The sequence below is a fragment of the Corvus moneduloides genome, chromosome 3, assembly GCF_009650955.1.
Source record: "Corvus moneduloides isolate bCorMon1 chromosome 3, bCorMon1.pri, whole genome shotgun sequence".
NCBI lineage: Eukaryota > Metazoa > Chordata > Aves > Passeriformes > Corvidae > Corvus > Corvus moneduloides.
Window position 1 is genome coordinate 82,745,012 of NC_045478.1, and position 12,017 is coordinate 82,757,028.

A 12,017-nucleotide genomic window follows, 5' to 3' on the forward strand; every position below is an offset into this window, starting at 1 on the left:
CACAGTTCTGCACACTAGCATTGTGGGTAGCTCAAAGAAGGGCAGAGAAGTGAGGGTGAATAAATGATGACTTTTTAGAAGTGACACAACTTTCAGTCTCATCAAACAGTCTGCATTACGTATTTGTGTCTGTCTCCACAACTAGTAGGGCTGGAGACATGCCTTTTTTTCTCCTTTTTAAATGAAAGGGAAGACAGAGTTATCCCTCAGGATGTCTGTCGTCAATCAATAGAGATACAGCAGTAGGCACTGTGGTTGCAATAAGCCAGAACTAGAAATAACAAACCAACTAAAATCAAATATCTGTCAAGTCTTCCCTAAACTAGGAATGTAAATGTCTCCAGTTTCTATAAGCACACATTGGAAGCAATCACCTTATGTGGCAAAAAAAATTAGTCTGAAGCCAGTCAAAGAAAGTTCAATGCATGTGCATAAAAGCAAAGATCTCAGATCTCTCCTTGAAGAGCTTTCAGGTGTGAAAACATACAGCATGCTTTCACATCTAAAGCACTAAGCTCCCATTCCAAAAATCAACATCATCCACGATGTGCTCTAAGCAGCCCAGCTGAAGAGGCCAAGGACACGCAGTGCTTGCCTGCCCAAAGGATGTCTCCTCTGGCCTCCGACATTGCTGTGCTGTCTGTATCCATCGAGCACTTGTCTCCCAGCAGATGTTAAATGGGCTGGCACCTTTTGTCTGGCACCTTCAATATGAAAAAATCAAAACACACTCAAAAAGAAAAATAGAGGAAACTGCAAAGCACAGTAAACTCCATCTGGGACAGCAAAACATAAACTGGGGAGAGGGAGGATTAAATTGAAGCCACTGCTTATGTATGAAACAGCAAATGCTTCCAGGGCCACATGTTTTACCTCTGCTGCAATAGGCTTGCTTTGGTTCAGGTAACAAAGTTCATAAATAAGACATACACAGAGTTGTGCATAGTTTGCTATGCCTCTCCTTTGCTAGCATGTTTGCACTTTCCCTCTCCTATTTTAGGAGTTGGTGTATTCTTCCAAATACAAAGAGGCAGAAATGGAGTCATCACAGGCAGACAAGGCAGAAACCTCTGGACCCAGGGGACTGGGACCCAGTCTTCCAGCTGCTCTACATCTATACAACCCTTGGACATAGCTTTATGCCATGAGCCACCTCTCCTACCTTCATACCTCATTCTCGGGTGAGTTAGAAGAAAGGAGACAGAGAAGCACTTCCAAAGGTTGACTGAAGTCTGGCAAGGATAATCAGACCAGGGTTTTCTATAGTTACAAGGGAGAGACAGACATCCTCTAAAGCAAGACTTGGAACAGGAGCCCAGTTTGGCTGATTTAAACCAATTTCCCTTGTTTCAAGCCTGATTCCTCTTCCTGCCATGTGGCCTGTGGGAGAAAACTGAATTGTGAATGAGACCCCATCCAGGAGGGAAAGGTAGAGAGCCAGGAGAGAAAGTTACAGAGCCATCATCACTGGGAACCTCCAGCTGCTCCTGGAGCTTTTTATACAGTTTTGACTAGGTTGTCAATTTGTGCTAGTGGGCTGCCTCCTCCAGCCTGCATCACGGTTTTCTTGGAGCATAGACATCTTTCCCAGATCCTTTTTCTCACTTCACTTTCCCTCCTTTTCCATTTCAGCTTCACTTCTCAGAAAATCTCCTGTGTTCAGCCTTCCACCAGCCTCAGTGCCAGCACGCTGTTGTCTCCCACTGTGAGCTCTACATCTCCCTTCTGCTGCCTGTGGCCAGGCCAACAGCACGGCTCAGGCTGCTGTGCAGAGGGCAGGACCTGTCTGCTGGCTTGACTCTGCAGCACCTGGGTCAGTAGAGTCTGTTCTTGGCTGCTTGTAAGGCATGACTGCAGCAAACAGGATGCCCCAAGAGAGACATATGCAGAAACCCACGCAGTCTTCCACTTGAAAATAAGATTCTGACAGGCCTCAGAGTCCCAAGAGGATGCCTAGAGTCTGGGGAAGGAGATGTGAGCATTGAACTGGACACCTTTTCAACTTCACTTTGTACACGTTCGCTTTATGAAAGGCACACACACACACCCCATCAATTGTTTTCTTCATGAGACTCAGATAAACAGGAGGTGATGCTGCTTTAGGTCAGCAGGAGTGAATAAGAGAGATAACAAAGGCGACAGGATAAGGAAGCCCACATCAATAAGATGAGAGCATAATTTTTCTACTTTCTGGAGCTCTCTCACTTTAAATGCCTTGCTTTCATTGTGTGTGTTAATAATTATAAACCAAGAAACTAACACACCCAGTCTCTATGCCAAGTTAGCTCCTTAGGAGTGCATTTTTTAAAAAAAACTTTGAAGTTATGAGACTCATACAGATAGGGAGACAGTGTGATCTGCTCTGCATTTGTGGGATCAAGCAAGATCAGCATAACTTCCTGATAATAGCACAACTGCATTGTACTAGGGTTTATATACTGCTTTCAATATACTAGTTTCAAGACTAAATTTAAAGCAGTACAAACACTGCATGTAGGCAAACCCTTGGGAGTACGTTTTTGCTCTTCGAAAAATTGTAATCAAAGGAACAATGACCCCACTGCAGTCACTGGGAGTTTCACTAGACATTGTTTTCAGAAGTTCTTTCAGCTCCTGGAGAAATTTCTGTTAAATCAAAAGGCTTTCATAGTGCAAACAGCTTTTCGAGGTTAGGAAAAAAAAAAAGGGGAAGAGAAAAAGGAAATAACACCATCTGATCAAAGGCAAATCTATGTCTTCATCGCCTACATACACATTAACACCTCATTAACACTACTTGTACCTACAGAAGAATTCAAGCATGGGAGCTTCTCTGGCACAAAGTAAACAAATCCTAGGCAGAAAAACTGCTTTTTTCTTACCAGAAGTAGTGGGTCCTTGACAGGAGTAGCTTAATTCTTACCATTTATAAGAACAGAAATGAAAGATTCCAACATTAAGTGATAAAGAGTTCCTATATGAGAACTCATAACAATCATGATAAAAACAACAGCAGCAACTGAAGAGAACAAGATAGGTTTTTTAAACATAATATTGATTTACAGTATGGTAAAAATGTCAGAATATTCATTTGGAGAAAAAAGCATCAAAAGGGTCATAAAACATTCAAAATGTTTCATAGCCCTGAAGGCAAGACATCATTAGAAATTGTCACATCTCAAAATTCTCCATTGGTAACTCTCAGTTCTCCTGGGATTTCCATTTTCACAATCGAGTGCCACACCTCTGCCAAGAAGCAGAGCTGCTGCTTCCTCTTCCTACCTCCACCTGCTCCCAGCCACTTTCTTTGCTATACCTTCAGCTCAGCCATCTTTGCAAACCTCTTCAAAACACTAAACTGGCAGAAAACACGTGCATTAAAAGCACATAGTGGAAGACCAAGATGGTTTGCTGCCTCAGTGGCCTGGGGGGCTGCAGCCTGGGCCAGCAAAGTTAGCAAGTTCTTAACTTGCATCTGGCTTGCTGCTCCCAAAGCTCCTCCACTGACCAGCGCAGTCAGGATGAGGATGTGCTTGTGCACGTGTACAAGTTGCCGAGGAGAGAGTCCTTCATTCAGGCAACCATCATTATCTGCCTTTCTGTATGTTTTGTTTCGCCAGGGCTTAAGATTGGGATAGAATCTGCTGAGGCTGTGCAGGATCTGGGGTTTTACTAGGATATCCTCTAACTGATCATTAGCAGGCAAAAAGAGAAAGCAAGCCTTCTTTGGGCTCATGCTGAATTTGCACCCATTTCACTTCTCTAAAACCAATTTTGTTAAACCAGATCAGATGTTCTTATACTGACTTAGCTAAAATCAATTCCTAATTGATTAAAGCTAACTTGAAATAAAATTGCTGAGGCTATAATAAAGGGTGACCATAGCAATTTAACTGACTGGATTTAAAACAACCCCATCAATTAAGCAGCTACAACTGTCGAGCTTCTCATGACAGAGTTTGCTTCCTCCTCTGTGCTCAGGAAGCATTAAGTGCAATGAGGACCTAATCCCAATTAGTGCAGCAGAGCACTGATGTGGGAAAACAGTAACAAATCCAGAGTGAAGCTCATCACTGGGCTGGAGAACTGAGTTCTGCTTTCAGCTTTCCAGTTAGCCACTTGCAATGCCTCAGGCAGGATATCCTCCCTCCTTGAAGGTTATGAGTGTAGTGGTTTGGTCCAAAATACTCATTACTGTTTACCTTCTGTGACATAAGAATTAGGAGAAACACAAAGCAGGCACCAAACTTGAAAAGAATATAAAGAAGTTTATTAATAGACCTAAAAGAAGAAAAAAAAATCATACCACAGCTTCAGAACACTTCTCCTCCCCCCACCTTTCTCCCTTCTCCCACTGACAATGTAAAAAGACAACCCTTGAGATGTTCAGTCTGTTTACCACTTCCATAATAACCTTGTTCAGTCCATTTAGGAAGAGGAGTCTCTCTTGCCCATGCTATGAAAACATTATCACAACGAGACAGTCACCCGGGTTGATTCTCTGCTCGCATGTGAGTCCCTTCCCATGACTTGCAGCTTTTCCCACAGCTGCTTTCGAGGGTCCACTCTTGCGGTTTTGTGGGGCACAATTTTAAGGTTGAGCCGTTCAGAAAAAAAAAGTTCTCTTCACCCATCTCTGGGAGCATTTCATCTCTAAGAACAGAGACCCTTCTCCTTTCCTGGGAGCAAAGGGTCTTCCTCATCTTCATCTCCAGGACTATCTCTGGGAGCATCTCTAGGAACTGAGGTTTTCTCCTTTCCCATTTGGAGCAAAAGTCCTCATCGCTTCCATCTCTCCCTGTTCAAACTTTTCATGAAATTACAGCTGCGTCAGCATCTGCCTATCTCAGCGCAGGTGCTTTTGCTTACGAGTTGAACACTCCACCCCCCATATCTTCATGGAATTACAACGGGATACTCCGATATATCACAGCTTTACAACAGAATTTCAGCTTTAAGCATCTCCTCTTTCTCTTCCCTCAGGTTTTCAGCTCTTTACAGCACTAAAAGGGTTAATCTCACCTAGGCCTTGCAGCTGGAATGAAGCTTATCGCTGTTGGTCACATGATCTTTGCTGGACAGTGGTGGGCAGCTTTCGGCTGAATCTCGGCTGCAGTGGAGGGTGGTGGGGAGCCAAGTCGCTCCGGCTACCCACAGCAGGGCTGTGGGGGGGTTCTATGGGTGGAACAGGCCCATCAGCTCCAGGATGGCCGTGGCCCGGCCCGGCCTGGCCTGAGCAGGGCCTGGGCCAGGCCCGCTGGCCCCCCCATGAGGCCCGAAGCCACCTGTCCCAACACTGGAAATGAGACAGAGCTGTGAGGGAGGGGTTAGTCTATTCTTAACTGTGCATCACAGAGGCGGTCACAATTTTAAGTGGCTCAAAGAATTGTCCATATTCAAACTGGCCAGCTGATAGGTTCTGTTAGGTCACAGAGGAAGCTGTAAGCACCCTTTTGCAAGAACATCACTTCCGGGACTATGCTTGCTAACCCATGACAATGAGCAGAGAAGGCAAATTCCTGGAGACAGGACCAGTCTCATACCTTGCATTTGCAGTGCAATTTGCACCAAAGGGCTTCAGTCTTGTCCAGGTCTTTGGAATGCTGGCATTAACCAAATATCTGTCTTTGTAAACTGAACACCAGCCTTGTACTTTCTCAGCAGCTCTGTCAATTTTTTTTTAAACTTATATAAGTCCACAGGTAAGAGACAAAATTAAGCCAAAGTTTGAATTTCTCACTTTTAATGGCTTATATCCTGTTGCAGCGGGGATTTCTGCAACGTGTAGAGACAGCGAGGCCCGTGAAAAGAAATAGGGACCAATTCTTGATAGATGTTTCAGAGATCTTTATTCTCCAGCCGCATGGCCAGTGTCCTGCCAAAGAACTGAGCGATCATGGGACCAGAGGGTCCTCCCCGGGCAGGGGAATACAAAACAACCAATGGGGAACAGGATTGACCAGGGAGCAGGGAAACCCCGTAGGCCCTGCCTCTGCCCCAGGGCCCCTCTCCCAGGACCACATGGCAGGGGGGAGGAACCCCAACACCTCACCCGTATGTTTTAACTAAAACAGATTTAAAACTTAACATTGGAAACAACTGGATAAACATAAGATAACAAGTACAATTCTAAAAGAAAACAAGCCACCCTCCTGAGTCTAAATGTCCAAACAGATTTTTTCTCTGGAACATCTTAGGGCTGGCAGAAGGGAGACAGGACTCTCTGAGCATGCTTTGTGGGGAGACTGAGGCAGGAGAGCATTTCCAAACAATGACAGTTAATTTCTTCCCTCCCCCTTTTCATCCCCCCCTTGGCATTGGAAAGGAATTGTGGGGAAAGGGAATTGTATAGGGAAGCCATGGGTTGAAAAACAGATTAGGAATAAACTGGGGATGGGGTAAACTTAGGAAAGGGTTCATATTAGGTATAGGGTAAAAGTGGAAAGTAGGTTGTGGGTAGGGAAGTTGCTGGTATGGATATTGTTTACAATTTTGTGCATAACGGCTGCCTTTGACTGGAATATCCCCAGGCCCTGTCACGTGGGCTGCCTGCGGGCCTTTTCTTCCTTGTACTATATCAAATTGTACAACTTTTCCATCTCCTACACTCTGGAGGTATTTTTCAGGGTTATTCTTAATGGCAGTTCTGTGGATGAATACATCTTCCCCTGTGTCATCTCGTGTTATAAAGCCATTGTTGTTTTTGACATTGTACCATTTCACAGTTCCTGTGATTTTTACTGCTACAACTTCTCCTATCACGTGCTTGCGTCTATGTTGTGGCTGCTGGTCCTGCGCAGCTGCTGCTTCATCAACTCCAACATCTCGGCTGGGCCCCCGCGTTGCGGCTGCTCCGCGCTCTCCAAGCGGCGCTGCTCCGGCGCGTGTCTGGGCTCTGCGCGGCCCCGCGTTGCCATCACCGCCAGCCCCGCGCCCTGCAAGCAGTTCCGCTCCGCCAACTCCACGCTGCTTTGAGAGTGGCCTCGTTTCAGCTCGGTGCTGAAACGCTGCGCGGTTTCTCGTGTAAACTGCCCGGGAAGGGGCAAGAGCAGTCCCACGTGCTGGTTCTCGGCTCCTGGCTGCTCGTGGGGGCCGCCTCTCTGCTGCACGTGACCCATGGCACCCACGGCACCTGCGGTGTCACTCCCTCACTCGCTGTCACGTGGCAGGGGACTCCGAGACAGGGATGGGGTCCGCGATAAGGCGCAGGCTCCCCCGCCGGCACGGGCAGGGGAGACCCAGTGGCTGCCGTCACGCACCCCTGGGATGGCCGCTGTGCAGTCTTAGCCATGTGATGATGGTCATCTTCTGCCATAGGGGTAATGGGACCATGCACATGCTTCTCAAGAGCTTCATTCATTACAGGAAATGCACGGAGAGGTTCTATCATTAGTACATGTTTTGATTGAGCCATTATATTATCCAAGATATGGACCAAAAATCATAGAGACCAGTTTTAGGAGGACTAACGTCAAAAAGTAAGTCTCAAGAAACATAAGGGAGATTTTTGAAAGGCCAGTCAAAAAAATGTTCTAGATCTCCCAGAGCAAATTTCGTGTTTTGCTGTGCCAGGATTTCTTTAACTTCCAGATACATTTCCTTCTGTTGTTTAGACAGCCCCATTTCCCACGATTCCTCCATAGTCCAGAGAGAACAACCAAACAAAAGCAAGAAGAGAGATCTAGGGAGTTTCTTTACTCACGAATTTTTGGGATCTTCAAAATCTTGATTGTTTCACAGTCACCGTCTCCAGGGATCGATATGCTGCCCACATTCTCCACCGTGTCCCACTCTAAAGTCACATCCATATGGAAAAAATTACACGCATAAAAAACTGCTTCAGCCACAAACCTGCTGATGAAATTTGGCTCCTGTGATTTAGTGTGCTAACGACACATTTGGATACTCTCAGAGGAAGAGTCTGCAGTACAGCAGAGGTTTAGCCCCAGCTTAATAAAGAAGGGTTTGGGGGGACATGTAACACTTGGCTGCTTTCTCTGTTTTTCCTGTGTCCATTGGAGCCACTCCCACCAAGCTGGAACCAGCATCAGGTTCAGAGCACCCCAAGTTTTTAGCAGACAGCTCTATTATGCTCCTGAATTATGTAAAACCTCTGTAAATAGGTGTCTGAAGCACTGAGCACCAAACAGCTCCTGTCTGTGAGACCAGCAGCTTCTGCCTGGTACACCAGTCAGTACTGGGAATGAGGGTGGCCGAATGCTGCTGCCTTCAGGGAGCTGCATCCGTACAGGACAGCAAAAGTTAAACAAATAATCTCCTTCAGTCCTCTGTGCTGCATATCTTTTCTCTGCCAGCCCACAGGGAACTGAAAAATACCCAAACTGCTTAACTGCTTATTCAGAACAGACATGAGCCAAAGCTGGAATGGGTTATGAAAACTATCCTGAAGACTGGATTTTCTGATAAAAAAGGATTCAAATCCAGGCCACTCTGTCTTTGTTTCTGCACAACCAGAAGTCAGACAGTGATTTTTCTCCAAAACAACCAGAATGTTTCTATGTCTACTTCATTTCCACATTTCGATTCCCTGGTTTGCCATCCATCCCACACAACATCCTTTCCTTCCTCCTGCCAATCACTGCTTCACATTTCCAACATTTATTTACCTTGCATTAGCCACATAAAGTTTTCTTCTTATTGCAATCCTACTCAACTGAAGTCTATATTGACCTCAATACAGAACAAAGAAAAGAAACTAATAAACATTTTAAAATACACTACTTACATTTATGCCTAAAATCTAGTTCATGGGCAATGAGAGAAATTTTCCAAAAAACTGAAATTGATTCCCTTGCTTTGGCTTGGTTTGGTTTTTTCCCATTGATGATTACTTCAGCTACTCAAGAAATTATTTAAAAACTTTAAAAATTTGAATGCTCTTTGAGGAAGCAGAGTAAACACTGATGGAATTCTGGTCAAAAATATATAAGTCTCTTATTATTACCAAGTATGACACTGAAGCAAGGTATATACATTTGTGTGGTTATGTATCAACATACATATATTGTGCCTATTTGTGCACACACATGTACACGTGGATTTACGCTCTTTGCATACAGAATTATCTATGTATTTGAAGGAGATTTAAGTTGCACAATTCAGTCGAAATCCAAGTTTGAATCCTCTCAAGATTCAGAGGTATTTGGATCTAAGCCTGGTTTTCAATACTTAAAAAAAAGGGGTTCTATTCAAATTTAAGAATCCATTTAAGGCTCAAAAGTTTCTCACCAGCAACCTTTCCCAGAGTGGCAATGAAATTTGAGCATTGCAAATGAGACAAGGTCACATGAAAAATACAGGAACATTGTGTCTCTACCAAGATGACATAGCAAAATGGCATTCGAATAAGCAATTAGGACTTCTGCTAGTGTAAATCAGTATATCTATATGGAAATCAATATACCACGCAAAGGAGCACAACCATTTCAAAATCACATTTTTATCCTTTGTTATGAGAGGGAACAATACTAAGTCAATAAAATAAAATGACAACTCTTTTAATCTGATTTCTTTAGGCATTTGACAGGAATTTCACTTTTTCCTCTGTGTAATCAATGAACCGCCTTTGTGTAGGTTTTTCACACAGCAACAAAGGACTGTGTACACGGATGTGAATAAATTATGAGAAGTACTCATGAAAAAGTCAGGAATAGAAAGAAGGAAGCCTAGAAACAAGTGCTACATTAGAGACATCTTTTATTTTTGCAATTGACCACATTCCAAGTTGAAGTTAATAGAAGTTAAAGTTAAATTAAAATAAAGTTAAATTATCAGCCTTAATAGAGATTTATCCTAGTTGCAGTTCCAACACTTTAACACAATAAATTGTTATGCTCACCTGCTAAAACGCAGTTGTATTAAATGGCCTGCCGAAGATAATTAAATCCTTGTGAAGGCATGCAGAACAAGATTCTGGAGAACATTATTGAAAGGTAATCCTAATAATAATTGTAATAACAGAAAATATGTGTAATCACAAAATGTGTGCAGCTACAGGCAGCATGTGCATCTAAATCTTTGAAGGGGCAGTGGTGTCTCATTTTCAGAGAGTGTCACCATGAGCAATACCCATTCTGTGTCTAGTTTAGGAAGACGTGGTCTCCCCTCTCACTGTTTTCTGCTGGATACATATCCACCTACAAACCTCCTAAGGTCGTCTGGAGCTGTCTTCTGCTCCTTCTTGGCTGTCGAGGGCCACCATCAAGGGATGCACCAAAACTGCTGGCTGCACTACTGCCCCCAGAGGAATGCAATGGATGAATGGAACAGTGGATGAATGAAACACACACACCACCCTGACTTTAATTAATCCAAATGTAAGCCTATTTTTGAGTGTGTGAAGGAGTCAGCCTGACCACTGTCTGCCAATTACATGTTACCAGCCCTGAAGAAAGAAGACAACGCCTGTGCAGCCAATAGTCAGAGTTGCTCTGTTGCCACGGGTAGGCATTTATAGCAGACACTTTGCCTAATTTAAGGATGCTGGCTACTATTCTCTTCCAGCTCTTGCCAAGGCCTGGGCAGACCTGAGCACCAAGGAGGCTGAATAGTTCCTCACACCTCATCACTTAGGGGCAACAGCAGCCATAGTGTCAGCACTCGGCTCTACAGCACTTGGTGTGACAGCCAGCCCTCTGCCTCCATCAGTTTGATTTGCAGTTTACCACAAGGAACTGCAATGGTTTGCACTTGAATAATAAATACATAAATAAACTGGAATGAATAACACTCCTGGGAAATCAGCAATGAATTTCCAGGTCTATTTCTTACTAGGAAAAAAAAAGGGAGAGAGAGAAAGGGAGAAGATGAATTACTGGGAGAGAATTATGCTGCAAACCTTCCCTGGTCACGGAGTATTGACAGAAAAAGAAGTGCTGAACTGTGGGCTATTTGGAGATGCATTTGTCAGTCAGTACACAACTTCCCCAAAATCTGTACTTTGTATTTTCTTAATGTTATTAGAGGTGAGAAAGACTTTTAGGAAACTGAGAGATGAAAATTATATCTGAAATTAATATTTCTGTTTTTCCTTCCTCCAGGTTATTTCTACAAATCAGATATTGTGAATTGTTACCTTGTTCCCAAATCAAGTAACTCCAGTGAGTGGCAAAGGCAGGGTTTGAAAGAGGAATCTCCAGTGGTCTGTGCCTCAAAACTGCGGTTTATTCTCTTCAACTTTGAGGCTGCTTCATTAACTTGGACTTAGATTCCAGCCTCAGCTCCCATTGTGGAGAGAAAAAAAAAAGGATAAAAGAAAACCTCATCATGATCCAGCCAGACCTTGAAAAATTAGACCAATAGAAGAAAAGAATACAATCGGAACTTGCAAAGACATTTTTTTATTGGCCTTGTAATTTCCTCACTAAACACGCTTTTAGCAGCCTACCCCTCTCAGAATCTTAATTATCTGGAGGCCCCTCATAATGGCCCCATTCATGGTTCTGCAGAGCAAAAGCACTGTGATATCACAAACACAGGAACTCAGAAGATACAGCATGTTCCTGAGGAAGGGCTGCACACCCACAGATAGCTGGCAGAGGGAATTTACTACTTGGAGAACATAACATAATACAAATATGTAGATTTTTCCCCTTTTTTCTTTTTTTTCTTCTTTTTTTTTCCTGAAGTGAGGAAGAAGAGATGCTGTGCCTGAGCTGTGTAAAAAAGAAAAAAAAAGAAAAAGAAAGCCCTATGATATACCGTTCTGAAAAAAAGTAAATATTATAGGCTCTCCATCTCTCTCCTCCACCATTTCTGACTGTTCATTGACTACCATAAATTAATATGACGTGATATATTGTAAAGGCTGGAGACATTTTATGAGCTTCTGAAATCTTTTCCAACAGAAAATGTGAAGCATCACTTACAGTTCAGGGCTTTTTTGGTTTGATTTGTTTGGAAATGAACCACATGCTGAAAATACTTCATTTAAATCAAAACTAAGAATAACAAGTTGGTCAGCATCCTTGAGAGCTGGACATTTTTAGTGGTTCAAGTACATACTTCTACAGACCCTT

The 12,017-nt window shown here is 43.5% G+C and overlaps 1 long non-coding RNA gene across 1 annotated transcript in view; it reads right to left on the reverse strand.

Moving 5' to 3' along the window:
* LOC116441004 overlaps positions 1 to 11,637 on the reverse strand; it is a 128,644-nt gene extending 117,007 nt beyond the window's left edge. Inside the window, exon 1 of the long non-coding RNA XR_004238833.1 lies at positions 11,075 to 11,637. This is a non-coding gene — a long non-coding RNA (uncharacterized LOC116441004). The remainder of the gene's footprint in view (positions 1 to 11,074) is intronic.
* Between the last annotated feature and the right edge of the window lie 380 nt (positions 11,638 to 12,017).